Raw genomic sequence first — 13,002 nt, 5'->3', positions numbered from 1 at the left:
AAAAAGTCTGCAGCTGACTTGATGACATCACCAGCTACAGTTTAGCACATTGTTTTTTTTTAGGAGCATCTTTACAGCAAAGTGAGAAAGAGAAGGAGAAGTGGAGTAAGGGAGGGTGAAGTTTGAGAAAAGAGGAGTAAGATTAAAAAGATAGAGAGACGCTGAAGGCGATTCATTAAACGCACTGCAGCGAGTTCCACCAGAGATCAGAACGTCTTTAATGAAACTATCAGCTCTTTGTTCAAACCGTCGTCACGTCTGAATGTTTCTGAACTTCTGCACTGTTTTGTTTTTGTTTTTGCAGAGTTTTGAGGCATGTCTGAATAATTCATATCCTCCCATCGACTTCTGTCAGTGACCAAAAGGAGCTGCAGAGACATCGATTGAGCAGCTTCGACCGGGTCTCCTCTCCTCCTCCTGCTCGTATCACACCTCCTCACCTCACAAACCTTCCTCTGGAAAAGGTTCTTATTCTCACAGAAAGAAAAGATGTAGTTTGAAACCAGAGAGCCAACAGCAGCGTTTATTTTATTCTTAAATATTTTATCCTGACCCTCGTTTGACCGGATTAAAGGTGCTCTATGAATGTCACAATCACATTCACATCCATCCCCAGACGCCCAGTTCAAGTCTCAAGTCATCTCGGTGTGATGCGTTCATGTGACCTCAGAGAGCTCATTACTCAAATTAGACCGATGGCTGCCAAGCAGAACAGCATGTAGAAACAAAGGAAGCCAGCTGTGAGAAAAACACACCAGTGGTAGTCCTCTTTGATCAGTTTGATGATGAGATGACTCAGAGGTAAAAACCTGAGGTTTAAAATGCTCGACTCTCCTGCCCGATGTCGTCCTATAGGAGCGCTCGTTAAGTTAACTTCTCTGACAACAATGCAGCAGCCAGTATGTCCTCCTTCTAACTTTAGATTCTGCTCCTGAATGCTCTGGATTTGTTTGGACCAGAGAAGGTAGACGGTTTTAAGGCGACCCCCCACACGGCCGTTTTGGACGCCCCTCTGTTTGTCAGATATGAGAGCAGTTATCAGGTCAAACCAACAGGTGTTGCAGCGATGGAAGCGGGCAAGAGAAGTGGTTCAGATAGAAGTGATTGTACCCGACCTAAAAAGCCTCTGCATGTTTCTAATAAGCTCCACGAGCAGAAACGTGCTCAAACTAGGATCAATATTGGAGATGCTTTTTGAAAAATGGAGAGAGGTTAGAACACAGAAAGGTTTACAGACCCATGCAGAGCTGGATAAACACTGAAGCTTCAGAGTCCACCACATGGTGACCTGTGTGAGCATGGACTCTAGAGAGGAGGGGGGGGGGGGGGAGACAGCTCTCTATGATGTTTAGAATTTAGACTGCAGTACCCATTTTAAACACTAGGGGTCAGAGTTACATACTGCTCCTTTAATATGAAATACAGTCATATTCTCGTACCCATCTGAAAAAGTGTTGGACACGAGGAGACGTCATCCAAATATTCGGCTCTTCACTCGTCACATACGTACGTTTAAACGAGGAGTGTTTACTTTGTTGTGCTGCAGCTATTTCTGTGCGAGTCGGCCTTTATGAAAACATGACAAGAAGTAGACTCGACTTTTCTGATATGTGACCAATCAAGCTGATTCTGACATTACAGTCTGTAAAGACACTCAGACTGCTCCCTGCTGCACGCCACAGTTTTCTTGTCCCGCCGGTGAGGCTTCTGAGTGTTTAGAAGCAAACTGTAATCTTGCTAAGTGATGCTAAACCGAACGTTTGTCGCCTGCCATGTGGCATCTGTCTTCCTGACATGAAACATCAAACTCTTCTGACACGTTCGAGTTTCAAACGTTCAAACTTTACTCCTCGACTGGATCCTCAAAAAGTGTCTCAAAGTTCCTTTTTTTCATGAATGTATCACAAAGTTCAAAATGAATGCCACACAAGTCACCTCACATTACCCTCAGCGGTGTGCAGCCGAGGAGCCTCCCAGCAGCTGGTAATTAAGACTCTCGTGGAGAACTCATTAACGAGCTGTCTTTAACGTAGTCAAGAGTTAATATATGTGATACTCTGTGCTGCTTGTATATCGAGCCGTTGCTTAATGAAGCACCGGTACTATTTCTCTTCTCTTTTCTCGACGTGTGTGTCCTTCTGCTGTACTTCCACAGACGTGTACGTCCAGTAATGTGATGAAAAGGTCGGCGTCCGGAGCGTCGGGTGCAAAGCAAACGTTTTTAACACGTTTTCAGTAAAAGTGCAGAGAGTTTTCAGGAGGTGGAGTCGGATGTTTGAGGTGAAATAAGAGCATATGAACATTCTTGTGCAAAGGAAAACTTTAATTTCCCTGCTCTTTTTGCTCCTGGTTTCTGAAGTGACCGTCAGGGAATCACAGACGTTTTACTGATCTTTGTGTCTGCTGCTTCTCCGTGTAAACTGCCTTTAAAGTTGACCTGATAGCCATTTTCAAACTCTCATATGGTGTTACAATGCTGGATGTTCAAACTAAACATGGACAAAGTTTCAGATCATGAGGTAAACATATGTTGGAGTAATCCCAGGAAGAGTCTGCAGAGGGCGCTAAACAGCTTGATTTTAGTTCCCCGATATGAAACCAAGAATTTCAGCAGACGGCTTCAAGCCTCTATGTACTGTGAGCCGCTGAAACCTCTTACGAAGACTCTCTTCTCCCAGACCTGGAGAGCAGGACTCCTCTGGCAGCCCCCCCCCTTCCAGAGAGCTGGCCAATCAGAAGAGAGTGGGCCACATGGGGAGGAGGGGCCTTAAAGAGACAGCAGCTGATTATCAGATAAAGTAATACTGTGGAAGTTGCTAAATGCTAACGCTAGCTGCTATCTGAAGGAAGCTAACAGGTCAAACAAAATGTCGGGCGCCGGATAGCCTAGTGGTTACGCCGCGCACCCGGTGTGCAGAGGCTACAGTCAGCGACCTCGGCCCTTTGATGCATGTCATCCCCTCTCTCTTGACATCCTCATGGTAACTTTCTCTAAAAACACAGAAGGCGTTTTCTCCTCACTTTGACACAAACTGATCTTCATTAAAAAAGCCCTCTAATCAAGAGATAACTGTTTTCTATAAGTGATGGATTTTAATTAATCAAGTTAATCACGTCCTCCAGACTGAACATGAGAGGGACTTAAAAATAAAATCAAATAAAAACTACTCCAGCAGCTCAGGAGCCGAGCGTAACTTATTTATCTTGTTTTTTTTGTCGGTGTGCATCAAAGTGCGCTCACATCCTCCTCTCTTTGTTCCGTCTCCAGGGGACCAACGCAGTGTCCAAAGACGACTGGGTTGCCATGCCAACAGTTTGGTACCGAGAAGCATCACTGAGTGTGCTGAAATATGGACGGACACTTGTTCCGGAGTTTTTACTTTACATATTAAAGACATGGGACGAATCAAACAGGATTAAAAACAGAGACGTCCTCACAATTGTTTTTTACAAATCATCAGAGGTCATCAGAGGTCATCAGAGGTCATCAGAGGTCATCAGAGGCTTTACAAAGACTCCCCCAAAAGTTGCATGAGCATAATGATGCAGAAGTTGTCAAGTTCTGGTTGTTTAGTGTCTTTCACCCTGACGCTTCAGGATCAACATCTCTGAAAGCAGAGATGTGGAGGTCGAGGCCTCTGAGCACGTTGCATCATCATTAGTCTCGTTCTTGTCGACTCACAGCAGCTCCGTCTCTCACTTCTATTTTCTCATCTCCTCACCTCTCTCTTGTCTTCACTCCTGTGCGCCACCTTTTCATCCGTCACCATCAAAACTTCTCCCTCCTCTCATTTCGTCTTCTGTTCCTCGGCCCCCCCTCTGCCCCCCCCCTTCCTCCGTCTTTCAATCTTCTTCTACATCAAGTGACATCTTTCTTCTTCTTTTTTTTTAACTCTTTAAATTTCTTTACTTTTATTTGAATTCTTTTTATTTGAACATATTTTCAGATTAAATAATTTCAGTGATTTTTTAAATGTTCTATTTGAATGTTTCTTTTCTTTCCTCTGTCATGATGCTTTTCATGTCTTGTGTGAAGCACTTTGAATCGCCTTGTTGTTGAAATGTGCGACATAAATATACTTGCCTTGCCTTCACATCCCCGCTCCCTGTTTCCTCTCCTCCTCCCTTTCCTCCTTTCCTCCTCACCTCTCTCATCCCACCTTCCCCTGATCTCCTTCTGTTGTTTCCACTCCTGCTCCGGCACTGATTCGTCCTACACCCCTCCCTTCCTCCTCATCTCTCTGCTTGGCTCCTCTGTGCCTCCACCCGTCTCATGCCCTCCCTCCTGCATCATACCTTCTCCTCCCTCCTCCTCTCTTGGTTTTTACAGATGTTACAGACACAGATAGTGAAATATCCCGGGCGACAGCTCTGTGCAGTAAATCCCTCGCTGACCTCCCACTGCATTTAAATTCTCTAATCTGGTGACAAAAGGAATGAGGCGAGAAGCTGGTGCCTTCTGGGAAAGGTCAGATTGCTAACTAATCAGCCCCCCCTCCCTGCTCTTCCAGTCCTCCCCCAGCGCTGCTCCCTGCGCTGTAAAAGCCTCGCTGTGTGTTCGCTGTGTCATTGCTCTCGTGTCTGGAGGTCACAGTGCTGCACGGAGAGACCTCACAAGTTTTTGTGTAGCAATTAATTAGCGTCAGCGTGGCCGGCACATATGGGCCTATTATCATAAGGCCTCATGGGAGGATAGTTCCTGCGACCATTATTCAGAAGGAAGTGACAGGAGAGGCTTTGAAAAGCCAGCGGGCTTTACTCTCACTCCTCCGTTTGCTCCTGTAGTCGCAGCAGAGACGAGCAGAAAGCCTTTCGGTTTATTTATAACTGCACTTCTGCTTTGCATGCTTTGGGCCTCAATATAAATCTGTTTCTCCTGCACGCCATGCAGCACGCCATGCAGCACACAGACCTTCTCAGGTGGTCTGGGTGCAGGTTTACAGGTTTTCCTCTGGACATGCACTGGGTCCGGTTGGTTATACCTCACACTAAAGTGGGTCAGGATCAACAACACATTTCCCCACGTTTGTTTTTTTAAATTTCCGACCTGTTAAGACCTTTAAAATCAGGCGAGCTAAACAAAAAAAAAGGAAGACGCTTCCTGAATCCCTGAGGTCTGTTTAAACTGTCAGGTCGTTTAAATCAGGGATTTATTCACTGGCATTAATTAAACACTGTTTTTAGCTTGCTTTAGCTCCTTTTTGGGGAAACATATACAGACTGAAGTAGATCTTAAGGTCGACTGCTGCAAAATGTAATCCAAAATAAATCACAGATAGAATCAAATAGTTGTGATTATAATTCTGCACCGCTTTGGACGCCTTTAGATTCTGGATTAGAGACCCCGAATATTCATGAGGTACTGAACTCAACTGCTCCAGCTGCCCAGGAAGTCATGTCAGGAACAACACAGAACTTAAGAACACAAGAGAGGAGGTCGAGGGGGGAAACAAAAAAAAGTTGACTTTGGGTTATTTTTTTACCCAAACGGAGATTTGTTCCTCAAATTGAATCAAGAAGTTTGAAGAACACATCAACAAAAATAGATAAATAAATACTATTAGAGTAGAACACTCCAAGGCCCATTTTTCATTTTTATTTTGTTTTTCATTTTTTATTTATTTTTTTGATACGTTAATACGCTCTCTTGTTCTTTTGCTCTCTTTTTATTTTATTCTTTTCTTTTTCCTTTTCTTTTTGCTCACTCTTCTTCTCTGCCGTAGAATGAGCTAACAGAAATATTTATCCATGCCTGTATAGATGATGCACTTATAGTTAGATCTTCTATACAAACCATATCCAAATGTATATATTGAAGAGTTTGTGACTAAAACAGCCCAACAGGAGCTAAACAGATGTTACCTTACACCTGCATTCATCGTTTTCACGTTATTGAAGCGCCCATCTGCAGGGCAAGAAAGGCATCACACTGCTGCACGCTGCAGAGACGTTATCTCAGATGCTGCCGATGTGTTTTGACCCGTTATTGTTAAATATGATGAGGAGACGAGACCGGGTTGTTCTTCTACAAAATGAAAGTTTGGAGAGGAGCAGATTGTGGATTAATGCTGTTAGACGCTCCACTGTCCCTGTGTGCATCACTGTATCAAGATAGCATACGAGATGTTGTTTTTGATGCTGTAATTGAATAAAATCGAGCCTGAAGCTGTTAAACATTTAATTTGGTGAGATTTGTTGTTTTGATGCGCGACAGGCTCACAAACACGTTTACTGAAATACTTTAAAAGTCGAGAAGCATTTTCAGCACCACGGACAGCGACACTGACTTTCTCTGAGCTCTCCTGAAGGGGCTCCGAGTCTTTGCCTCAGACTTAAAATGTGATTAAATGTTTGTGTGGAGGCTAAAGGGAGAAAAGGAAGGAGAGAGGAGGTGACATGAAGGAAAGAGCTGAAGGCTGGAAATCAACCCCGGGGGCTTCATGTGGCGCCCAAGTCGAGTTCAATCTGAGGACGAGGGGATACAATCCCTTAAGACCTGCATTCACATGAGATGATGTGAGTGGGCTTGGAATTCACTACAGCCCCCCCCACCACAGAATCAGAGAAGGGGTATGACGGGTGGCGGTGGCACTGTCCCTCTACAGATCTCGGGGCCCCTGGGCACTTCCCCGTTTGCCCAAATGGTTAATCCGGTTGCTAGGTTGGATACTTGAGGCGGGGTGAGAGGTCATCAGGTGGGCACCGTCCTTCAAAGGTGATTCGATGACACCTCTAGAGGGCTCATCGATAAAATCTACCGTCCAAGGTGTGCCCCCCCGCCCCTGTGCGTCACCTCTCGCTCTACTCGCCCTGATGATGTTTTGATGCCCAGGTAGTTCCTCTCCTCTCAAACCAAGAGCCAACGACTAGTCTGTTTGCCGGCGCTGGAGAGGGCTTCGATGGTAGGGCCTGACCACGACCCCCTCCATGTCCTTAAGAATCCTGATGGTTGATCTGCCCCTGAAGCCTCTGCAGCCGACCTCAACAGACCCGCTCGGCGTTCTTGAGGCTCCCTCCTCCAGGCGTCCAGGTTGAAAACATGCTGGATTTAGGAGTCGTCCATGAATTATAAAAACCTCAGCTTCATACCAGAGCATCCAGAAACCAGAGACTCAGGCATGTTAGCATGCAGCAACGGAGGAACGAGGTAGTTTGAGTTTAATGAGGTGTGCACAGAAAAGCTCGTTCCTGCAGGTGGAGGCTCCTCCCAGCTGAGTCACCAGGAAGAACCATTCTGTTTTTATTCATTTCAATGATTTAGTTTTCTTCTCTGTATGTGACAGGAGAAGCAGTTCTGAGGATTCAGAGTTCATGTTTTTTTGTTTTTTGTCTCAGAAACAACATTTCCCTGCATCCTCCTGTGTCCCGACCGAGCGTCTTTCAATTCATATTTCATTTTGTACTCCCCCCCCCCCCCCCCCTGCGCTCGTCCGTGTATTGTTTCAGGCTGGTGGAAGTTGTGGCCTTCAGAAGCAGCTGGACGGCTGCCGGGAGCCTTTTTGAAGATCTGCCAGGCCGTCATGTGACCCTCTCCACCTCCTCCTCCGCCTGCACACCTCCACTCCTCCGCCTCCTCCTCCATTTTAATCTCTCTTCTCTCTGCGCCATAATTCCTCCATCCTCCCCTCACATCTCTTCATCTCAGCGTACTTTTAAACTAATCCTCCTCCTCGCTCCGCTCATCTTCTCATCTTTTCCTCCAGTTCAACCTTTTCTCTAAAGGAGGCATACAAAAGCAAAGAATGTAGATTTCATGAGGCTGACCTATGAGAGCTCTCTCTCTCTCTCTCTCTCTCTCTCTCTCTCTCTCTAAACTGCTATAACTTTTGACCGTTGGTATTTTTAATTCAAATCAAACAGTGCAGTCACTCAGTTCTAAAACAGAACATTATTTTATTATCCAGCTCTCTTCTTCCTCACACACTCGTCTCTCTCTCTTTTTGTTGGGAGAGTTTTTATGATTCTTTTATTCTGTTCGACGTCCTTGGATGCTCTTTGTGTCCTTTTGTAAAAACAAGGAGAAAACAAACCCATATTATTAAATTATTAAATTAATTAAATTATAATAATATCATTAAATTATGTTATTATCTTTCTCTTCTTTAAATGTTTTAGCCTCCAAATGTATCCCTTCCTGTGTTCATTTTCCTGCTCCTTTTATGGTTTAACTCTTCAGCTCTCTGTTGCTTTATTCATTTAACCAATGTCCCGTTTATCCCTTCTTTTTATCTTCATTTTAAACTACTCTTCCTTCACTGTATTGAACTGCCTCTCCATACCTGCCTGTTGAATCTTACTCCTGTTATTTGCGTTTATATAATTTTGCCCTCTCTGTTGATCTCTGTTCTGTTGTTGTGTTGCTGTATTTGCTTTCTCTGTCACAGCACTTTGTAAACATTTGTTTTTAAAGGTGCTATATAAATAAAGCTATTTATTTATTTACCCTGTAAAAGCAAATCTCATGGAGGATTTTAGCTCAACATTATCTCGCTGGAACTTCAACTCCTGATTGGAAAAAGGCTGTTGGTGCACGCCGGCCATTGATTGAATGTAAGCTGGTGCTCGAGCCTGCTCGTTATTGAAGAGTAGCTGAGGGCTGGAACACCGGGACGCCTTCTTCCTTAAACTCCAGAGAGACAGACGTGTTTGCGAGTGAGAGACAGGTTTTGTGTTTTTGGTCAGCGTCAGAGCGACTATAAAATGACCCTGGACTATTTCAGTCTGGAAAAAAAACAAAAAAAACTGAAAAACTGTAACCTCCACCATAACTCATTATTCATTAAAACTGCAATATAATAATAATGAATAATATGTCCATGATAACAAAGTGCAATATAGAAACAAACAGTGCAATAATCTTGATAATGTGTGTTTATATTCCATCTGACTCTTAGTCATGTAAATATTTATAGTATCTATTATTTATATCTTACTTACATTATTCTATTTGATTCATATTTTTATTACTATATTTCTACTTCTATATTGTATATTTAGGAACAACTGTAACAATCCAGTTTCTGATTCTGATTCTGAAAATGTAAATGTTTTGCATCATATGTGACCTCTAAGATCCCCTGATCTTCTCAGCTACCTGCATTATTTTGTCCAGTTGGTCATGAACACGTTCGTCTGGTCAGTTCAAATCTTGAACGGTGGATTTATTTCCCACATTGTGACTGAAACGACTTCGGCCGCAGCTTCACTGAGCGTGTTCGCTCCCTCTGTGCTTCACCGTCTGGATCTCCAGCCAGGCTGCAGGAAAAGTCACCAAACACCCCCGAACACTTTCCCTACTCCAAACAGCGAGCAGATAAAACTTTTCTGTTCCAACCTGCAACTCGGGCAGAGGAATCTGGCAGCTCCTGTCCCGAGCAGACGTGCAACCTGTCAGTCAGTGTCGTGTCTTTAAAGGAGGTCTGTACCCTTGGTGTGTTGATTTCTATCAAACCACATTTACTCTGAACTGCTCTTTCCTCTTTGACTCTCCGGCTACTAAGTACTGTACTCGTCATGTCTAAATATCACAATCACAATATTTATCCGTCTATCTCAAAATAACTTGAAGTTTTGAAGAGACACATCCTCACTGACAGAACTCTTTCTGAAAAACATGGAAACTGGTTCTTGCTGGAAATCACAAAGAGTGAACTTCTTTGAAGAATAAAGCTCAGAAAAACAAAAACAGAAACACGAGGGGGGGGGGGGGGGGGGGGGGGTCGTGTGCGCTCATGCACAAACAGAGAAACACAGACATGCAAAGGGGAGTGTTGGATCTAAGAGTGACTTGTCAATATTTACGTCCCTGAGGGGAGTCACGATGCATTTCTTTTTTTTAGAAAAGTAAACTTCTGAAGGATTGTGTCTGTTCTGATACTCCACATCTGAAGTTCATCTCAGATTCAAACCTCCACATATGAACGCTGGTAGGACTAGCCCGTGGACACTTAGCAGATGCAGTTGCACTTTGTCATCATGTATTCTCATCAACTCGTTTCAAAATCACAGAATATAGGTTCATTGACTAATGACCCAGTTTAGAAAGCAGAACAGCTGCTGGTGTTCTGAGCAGGAAGTTCTCACTCAGTGTCTGATCCAACGAGAACAGATGCTGCCGCTCATAGCTCAAAGAACATCACAAAGCTAATAATGCTAATGATATTCAGTAACAAACATGCACGTACAGTAGTCGTAGCAGTGTGCTCTTGTGTCTGTGGCTGTAAATGCAAATGAGCCGTGTCTGACCACGCCCCCTCTCTGGAAGGCTCACTTGAACCGTCTTAATAAAAATGTCTCTTTAATGCGCTGTTTGGTCTCAACTAATGACCCTTTCTTTAAAGGTCACATATCCTCCTCTTCTTCAGTGTAAATAAGTCTCAGAGCTCCTTAAAACATGTGTGTGAAGTTTCTTGTTCTAAATCCACTCTGATCCTGTATTTGATCATGTCTATAAACCCCTCTATTTCAGCCCTGCTCAGAACAGGCTGTTTCTGTGTCTGTACCTTTAAATATGTAAATGAGCTGTGTCTGACCACGCCCCCTCTCTGGAAGACGCTCGGGTGTACTCGGTGCTTTCTCGCTCCATGTCCTATTGTTTACGGTGAGAAGGCAGACTCAGAGGGCAGAACAAACACCTAGCTGTGGGAGTGTCACCCACCTGGGGGAGGGGCTACTGCCCTTTGTGATGTCATGAAGGGAAAATCTCCAAACGGCCTGTTTGAGCACACATTTTCTGAAAAGTGGAGCAGGCAGAAGATGGAGAGGATGGACTTTTCTCATCATTGGGGGGTTTGTAAACGGACTAGAGACCCATATTAGAGTTAGAGGAACATGGAGAAGAGGATTTAACAGAATATGAGAACATTTAAAAAGACACTAAATCTCAAGTGTTAGCTGGAACAGCAGGAGAAGGGAGACCTTGGAACTGTGGTTTTAGGGTACCTTAAAACCCGTCCTTGTGTTGCTATCACAACAGATTAGAAAACGACTGAGTTGAGCTCCTAAAGTCAACCTTAAGCTTCCTCATGTTGAATATTTATGGACAATGCAGTTCGGTTCTACATAATTTTAAAAATATAAAAAATCGTATAGCAACAAAAAAATACCTCTGACAGACAGAAAACTTTTAGACTCTTATAACGAGAAGTTTAAACATTCACCGTCTCTGAATAACCCAGTTTCACTATTTTTGGATCTTGGCAGCTCGTCTGCTTTTCTTATTTTAGTTCATTATTTAAAAAATGTTTCAGAGGCGTTCTCAGAACAAGAAGACCTAGAAGACAAAAAGTTTGGCCATTAGCATTTTCTTGCAACGACTGTTTTGATGTGACAGAAAAGAAGTAAAAAAATGATGCGCTCCTCAAAAAGATTCTCAAACTGCATGAAAACACCACCGACGGGTTCAACACACTCGTCTCCTCCTGCTGCATGAATGTTTGCCCACAAGCGAGAGAGACACCCCAGCCTCACATTCATGGCTGTTGGCAAAGCCAGCGTGTGACTCACCATGCCGTCGCTCCTGGGATCTTTATTGGCCTCGTTGTTGTCATGGATGGATTTAGCACAAACACAGAAGAAGAGACTCCTCCCGTCTCCGCTCGCCGTCTGAAACTAATCCTCGAATGAACCGGCCGCTCGGCTGACCCGAACCTGACCTCCGTCTTTTTGTCAGATGGACTAAAAATAATCTCAGCATCCTCCTGCAGCCTCAGGCCCTTTTTAGCAGGGACGAAGATAAGCGACCGCACAAAAGCTGCTACACATCCCGACCCTTTGTTGTCTTGTTGAAGTCACTTCTTTTATTTTACAGTCCGTTGGCAGGAAAGTGAGCCGAACGTGTTCCACAAGCCGTGCTACACCACGGCCTCTCTCTCTCTCTCACCGCCTCTATTTGATTTTATAAAGCCATTTCCTGTTTTCTTGTCGTAGGAAACACCTGTGAAATCAGTGTGAACGCTCTGGCAACATGACAATACGAGCCACAGCACAGCCGAGTGCTCCAGTGCCTTTGTTTTTACTCGCACCTCTAAAACAAAGCCAGCAGAAAGAGGCGAGCGGCCTCTCAACAGATGCTGCGTCAGGCCGCCATTCAGGAGAGACACCTGTGCTTCTCTGCTCCGCTTCACCGGAACAGAAGAAGAAGAATCAAAGTGAATCCATGGGCAGAGTTTAGGGTGCTGTCACTCCTGGACTGTTTGGAGAACCACTACTTCTATCTTTCAGTTCTGTCATTTTCAGTTATTCTCGGACGATCTGTCAAAGTCTGTCAGGTCAGGGAGCAGCAGCGAGCCGTCTCTGACCTGCTGTCACCGTCTTAACCTCCGCAGTGGCGTGATTTGTTGAGTAGTTTCTTCTACTCCTGCACGCTAATGCAACGTCTGTAAGTATAAACGTTGATACTGTGTGTATTCATTTTAGAAAGGACGTGTTTTGTATCTATATAGATGCTAACTGCTAAGCTAGTGTTAACTTTACCATTCATTTGTTTAAGATGCTATATGCTAGTGCTGTGTTGCTACATTAGCTTGTTTAACATGTGTAGACATGCACAGTCAACTGCCTTATTGTGTTTATTAATAAGGACCTTTTTTTTATTGTTTTCAGTTTCACAATAAAGAAACCTCAGTAAACTTCATGAGTCAGCAACATTTTGTGGAGTTTTATTGGGGACTGTTTAGCTGGTTGGATAGTTAGCTTCAGCAGCTAGCGAGGCCTACACAGTCTCTTCCTTCCCACACACACACACACACATTGAATTGTGCTTCCTGTTTCACAGGCGTGATGTCATAAGAATGCGTCGCAGCACTTCCTGGAGCGGACTCCTTTCGATAAAAAAACTAGAGGAGGGACAAGCACTGGATCATTTCACCAAGTGAATCTGAACAAAGCAAACCAGATACAGGTGTGAAAAAATGAAGGTTCCCCTGAAAACACTCATATCGACATGTCGTCATTAATCATGAAGCGAGGCCGGCCTACATGTGAGCACGCCTCCCTGCACAG

At 44.1% G+C, this 13,002-nt stretch overlaps 2 protein-coding genes across 2 annotated transcripts in view; both read right to left on the bottom strand.

Annotated features, from left to right (window-relative positions):
* Nucleotides 1-13,002, bottom strand: part of fam114a2 (family with sequence similarity 114 member A2) — a 508,616-nt gene that overhangs the window by 169,850 nt on the left and 325,764 nt on the right. The window lies entirely within an intron of this gene.
* The window catches only part of sgcd (sarcoglycan, delta (dystrophin-associated glycoprotein)), a 282,814-nt gene that overhangs the window by 155,249 nt on the left and 114,563 nt on the right, over nt 1-13,002 (bottom strand). The window lies entirely within an intron of this gene.

The sequence above is a fragment of the Labrus mixtus genome, chromosome 14 (assembly GCF_963584025.1).
Source record: "Labrus mixtus chromosome 14, fLabMix1.1, whole genome shotgun sequence".
Lineage (NCBI taxonomy): Eukaryota > Metazoa > Chordata > Actinopteri > Labriformes > Labridae > Labrus > Labrus mixtus.
This window is presented reverse-complemented; position numbering and strand designations above follow the sequence as displayed.